The sequence below is a fragment of the Xylocopa sonorina genome, chromosome 5 (assembly GCF_050948175.1).
Source record: "Xylocopa sonorina isolate GNS202 chromosome 5, iyXylSono1_principal, whole genome shotgun sequence".
Lineage (NCBI taxonomy): Eukaryota > Metazoa > Arthropoda > Insecta > Hymenoptera > Apidae > Xylocopa > Xylocopa sonorina.
The window spans coordinates 6231665-6237664 of NC_135197.1; positions in this window are offsets into that span (position 1 = coordinate 6231665).

Genomic DNA, 6000 nt, shown 5'->3' on the forward strand with positions numbered 1-6000 from the left:
GTGCGCCGGGTTTACACAGAAGTTGCCAGCTGATCCTCGAGCCACCGCTACGTGCTCGAAGATACGTGAACTATGCGGTCCGCGTTGCCAGACCAATAAACAGCCGAACCGCAATTAAAATGGCGACCCTCGTGTTCGCGAGATAACGCGGGATACCTTGAAGGTGGCCAGTATTTCCCTGGGCCGCGCGTCGCATGGCCGCGGAAAATTTATCGTATCGCGGCCGATCGGCGGAATGCGAGGATGTTGGTGGCACCGTTGCGACGCACCGTGCTTCGTCCGCGGATCGTACAAGCCTCTGTCCTTGGGAGTCCCGGGGCATTAATTTCGTCGCGGATGTATCATACGAGGGAACACTCGTCCTCTCTCGGTTCTCAGCTGTTTCCTACGGCACTGTTCCACACAGACGCGCGCTTATTTTCCCTATCTCCGGTGAATAGACCACGGGACGACGACGTGCCGCCTCACGGTCTACCACTCGGACGGGTTCCCGCCTTGCACTCCGCGATCTTTCGTAGGCGAAACACGGGGTTACGTGGCTCGAGTAGCTTTTGCATCGGACCTGTGTTGGCGCTAATAGCCTGTATTCGCGTCAACTCGACCGATTTTAGCTCGAGCCGAGCGCACACGCGCGTACACGGACGCGACCGAGCGATGCTCGAATACATTTTCTAAATTAGTGCGTATTGTCTTTGGGCGTCGATCGAGCTTTGTCTCGTTCCGTTCGCGCTCCGTTCAATGATCTTTGTGTGCTAAACTTGATTGTTACGTTCCTGGGTATTCGAAAAATTCTGAAGAGGTGGCGAAATGAGGTGTTAGTCATTCGCTTGAATGAAATGTTACACGTAGGCAGAGTTGAGCAATATTCTGCCCCTGTCGGTTCATTTGCATAGACACTCTTTCGTATAATTCTGTTTTCTGTTTACCCTGTAATTGTATTAAAATTAGTGCACTCGAGATGTCTCTAGATAATAGGGTCTGTTCCAATGGCACGCGTTATTCGCGGGTGGTCCTAGCGCCACTTGGTCGTGTAAACCACGCGAGACTTCGATCCATTTCGAGGACTCTCGAGCCGGCCAACGCGCCGAGAGGAACACGAAGAAAGTGGAAATAAGCGACACGCGATGTCTACGAGGCACGCGGTCCGAATCAAAGGAGTGATGAACGCACCCACGCAACGTATGCGTTAGCAGTCAGATATGGACACAATAAAAGGATAGAAAGTGAAGGTAGACAGAGCGTTTCTACCAAACAAACGAGAATTTACTCGCTTTACGAAGCGCTGAAATAAAAAATTACCAAATTCCTCGAAACGCTTCGTAGAATACGGTTGCTAGAAAAGAAAATGTCGAAGACGCAACGCGGACAATACGAGCGCTACTTCGACATGATCGCTGCTGATCCGCGCTATAAAAGCGGCAACGTTAAAATTTATTGCGCGGTGCGCAGCGCGAAAAAGCCGTCGATTGGCGCCATTCTGAAATAGATGAAGTAATAACGGGGCAATTTCGTTGGCATGCAACGACCAGACGACGTTGCACAATACGAAACGAGCGGGTGGCAAAAAAGGATCGCGTGAAGATATCGGACGGCCATCTTCCCAACACGTGAGACCCTTTCGGTTACGTATGTACATACGTACGTATGCCATGAAATTGCGAAACGAACGACAAAACGATGAGGCTTTATGGCGCGATGTTTTATAGCAATTTCTTTCGTCCGCGTGAACCGCGGTGGATCGCGTGACGAACTCAAAGCAAACGAGCGCGGCGGTTCCTTTTGCGGGCTCGGGCTGTACGGTTTAATTTTAATTCGCCGAGGGTGATATCATGAACGCCCGCATGCCTTTCCATTAATCTTAATTACGGGGCAATTAAAAGCAGTTAACGAAAGTGGGGTCGTGAACCGGTGGGGATGCGCCCACCTTTGGTAACCGCGTCCCTTTTATCCCTTTTACTCCCCTCAGGCCCAGCCGCGATTGGTGACACACTGGCAAGCGCATCAGCGACACAATTTATCGAGTATTAACCATTTTATTGCTGTGCACCGCGCCATTTGTTCGACATTAACGTCGTGCCCTGCGGATCGTGGGAATTGTTTCAATAAATTTTTATTTTTATCAATCTCATTGACTTCCCAACCTCTCATTGATAGTAAAAGTAATTTTAATTACGAAAACAGCATCAGAGGTTCGATGATAGAAAAGAAACCGAGTTTTCACGATGCTCCATGGAAACGTCGAGACACTCGGCTAGTTTTACGAACCAATAAATAATTGAACTCCTCTATTCCGTGGAATAACAATAAACGTATCCGACTGACCACTAATGACAAGTATCGCGAGCGAGCGGGGGAGAAGCATAGCTCGTTTCACGATTGTGGAAAGTGTCGGTTGGAAATGCGGGCGTTAAATCAGGGACTGACACGAGCTTAACTCATTCCTCCCTATCTCCTTGGCACTCTTTCTGCGGAACGGAGATTCAGCAAACAATGGAAACCAGCGTCCGGAGGAGCCAACTGCGAAGATAATACGGTGAGGAACGGAGTTCCATACGTCGATTGCTCGAGGGGACCGCAAGTTTAATGTCAATCCACCCTCAATAGCTCGAATTAATCATCGCTTATCAGTGCAGTTAATGCCGCGCGTTATTGCGAAACGATCTTATTCAAACTACGGTTAATAAACTCGATTGAACTTCGTAGTCGTAAAATGAAGACGTAAAATGTAATTATAATATTAGAATTATGCAATTATTTCCTATAACATGGATAATTCCAATGTCCACGCGCGTTCGCAGGAGTTAAATTGTTCAAAATTACCAACGAGTCGTGAACTGAATGAAAAAAAGCGACGAAAATTACTTATCGATTCGTCTAGATCGTTGTCTAACCACGAGGAGCCTCAAATAGGGCAGAGGAGAGGAAGAACGAAGATCGTTGGGTGGCTGGGTATCGTTTGTTGCGCTTCCGACGGTGAGCCAAACCGAGCGAGCCCCCGCAAAAGGACACGTTAAAAGGGCCCATAGATTCAAAGTCACTCCGGGGGGTTCTTTCTCCTTTTACCGGAAGATCGTATCTCCGTAGCTCCCTCTGCCTACTATCTGGTTTGCACCATCGCCACGGCCACGAAAACGAGTCATTGCCGAACGAGACCGTACAACCTGACGCGCAGCTTCGCTTTTGTGAATCGGTGCCCATTAAATTTTCCCGTTCGCAGAATCCCAGCGAACTGTTCCGCGAAACAGGAGGGCGCCTCTTCGTCTCTGCCATTGAACAGCTTTGACAGCTGAGAGTGGCCACATTTTCCGTGGGACGACGCGTCCAAGCGACTTTCCTTTCCTTTCCTTTCCTTTCCTTTCCCTTCCTTTCGTTTCGTCGGTAAATATCCTTATTTTAGGAATCCAATCTTTCGTCCCCTTCGGAAGCCTGGTGCGTTCTCGCGGAACATTAGGGGCAACGAGAATGGAAGCTGGCAAGGAATAAGATCGCGTACAGTTGCAAGCCGTTTCGAGAATAGAATGCAGTTATTTGCCGATGATTGAACACGGAAACTTATCTTCGCAGCGAGGGAATTGATGTTGCGCGAACATTTTTATTCCGATGATAGGTGGATCCTCTTTGTCTGGGATAGGAAATCATCGTGGCAAGTACAAAGTGTGCTTCTTTGTTTATGACACATTTCCGCGCGTCAAGCTATCGGGCCGCCTTGACTAATCGATAAAACCAATTGCTTGATTTCTCTGGAAACGCTTCTGGTAACTTCTGCGCATCTGCTGCGAAGGTTGATTATTTTATGTTTGCGCGAGACAACGGTCTCATTGTTAAACATTTCAATTTATTCCGCTGTTCATCCGGCCGCGGTAGTCGGCCAAGCGTACGTTAAGATCGCGCGGGCAAGGAAATTTTAATGGGATGCCAGTTGTCGTGCATTAGCGGAAATGGCGAATTAAGCCGCAAGTAAGCGCGTTTGTTTGAAAGGAACACCGGGAGAAATTCATCATTTGCATAGCGTTACGAATCGTTGCTTTCTCGATTGCTGGCGACCTCGTAAGCTCCCGCATACTGGTACGTGTCTCGATAAAGATCGAATTGTTGTTCACGTGGAATCAACGAACCGAAGCTCGACGCGGAGCGATCCCCTTTTCTAACGTATGATGTATCACGTTCACAATTTTTATTTCTGTCGGGAGACAACCCCAAACTATTATTTCATTTTTTCTGCTCGTAAAACTTACAACAAAAGGAGCCTATTTTGAGTCCTATTTTATATAAATATGATTTCAGGTTCGAATTACTATTCTATCGGAACCCAAAGGGTTGTGGTTGCATCCAACGGAAATATTTGCCCCCTTTTGGAGTTCTTCCTTCGCCCTTTCGGGGTGCAGCATCGAATTTCTATAAAACGAATAAATAGCGGAACAGTGGGTGTTCTATAGCGATAAGTTTTCAATAAAAAATTCCTCGATAGCCCTTATTCTTCCACCCTTCAGTTTCGACCACAGGATCGAGTATCCAACTGGTTCTTTCGTAAAACGATTCCCCTTTCATCGCTTCTCTCACTGACACCCGCTCGCTCTATTATGTTCTATCGAACCATATCGAAGCACAGGGAAGTTCATTACGAGAAATTAGCAAGCGAATGGAATAAAAAATGCAGGAAGTGAAGAATGTTGCGCGGACAACACAGGAAAGCGTCGTTCAGATAATTGTTATCTAATCGTAGACACCGGGACGTTGAATTATATACAGTATACGCTCAACAAACATGGCAATTAGATCGAACGGAAAAGCTGGCCAGAAACGAGCAATTTCTGTTGCAAAGAGATGTAATGCGAGAATGAAGAAGAAAGTTACACCGCGTTTCGCTCGAAACCCAAACGCGCGCCGTTTAGTGCTCGACGAAATTGCGAAGCTAATTTGAAATTCAACTGGAACCGCTATTATGATATCTTTTTTTAGAAACGGGACGAACGTTTATAGAAAGTAGTTCTTAACTTGGAAGTTATTCAATTGCTCGGCTGTGCCCGCGTATTACAGCGTATTATGCAGACTGCAAACACCGCAACACATTATGGTTATCACTGGCACTTTATCAGCATAAACAAAACATGTATGTATTACAATACCGGCGTACGGCGGTTCAGCTTATTTTCAGACGATAATTGATAATAACGTGGGCTGACGTCGGCAGAGAAACAGTCGACGACCGAGTGAACCTTGGGACGAAAGTCGCCGCGAAATTATGCGATTATGCTCGAAAAATGTCTACCCCTTTTCGAGCGCTCGGTTCGCGGATAAACTGAGGACTCGAGTACGATTTACTCGCGCGCGGAGCCGAAGCCTTCATAGATCGCAAGATCTATGATAGTTGCGCAACCTCACAATTACAAACTCGTTAGTTCGCCTCGAAATGCGCACGTCTAAGAATGCAATAAAAGTTGGTGGACAGCGCGGGTTCCAGATTCATTCGCTCGTAAAACATCGAAGGTATGTTTGTCTCTTTACAAACACGTTTTACTGCCGTGTTAATTAAAATCCACGCGGGTGTAAAACGTCCAGATGTCAGTCAATTAGAATGTTACTCTCCGAATGTTTTACACGTCGGGGGATTAACAGTGGATAAATTACACAAACTCGCCGTACCTTAATATGTACACATTGTTTTACGATATTATTCGTCCAAGGAATACCATCTTTACGAGTGCTCCGAAGTAATGGTCGAGCATGTGGGTAAACTGATGTGGGAACATTCGAAGGATGGGTTACAAGTTTTTTCGTATTTAGCATAAACTGTAAAGACGCGAAACCTCGAGACGTACAGAATTATTCGTGGCTCTCGAAAAGTAACGCGTTTCTGCTTGATCCTACCAAACAGTTAAGCGAACGCCCAGTGCGATTAACCGATTATCAATTTCAACGAAGGTACACTGGTGTCTCGATTATAATAATTTCGAGGTTATCACGTCGAGCAAGAAAAGAGGAGTTCGGGAGCGATCGAAG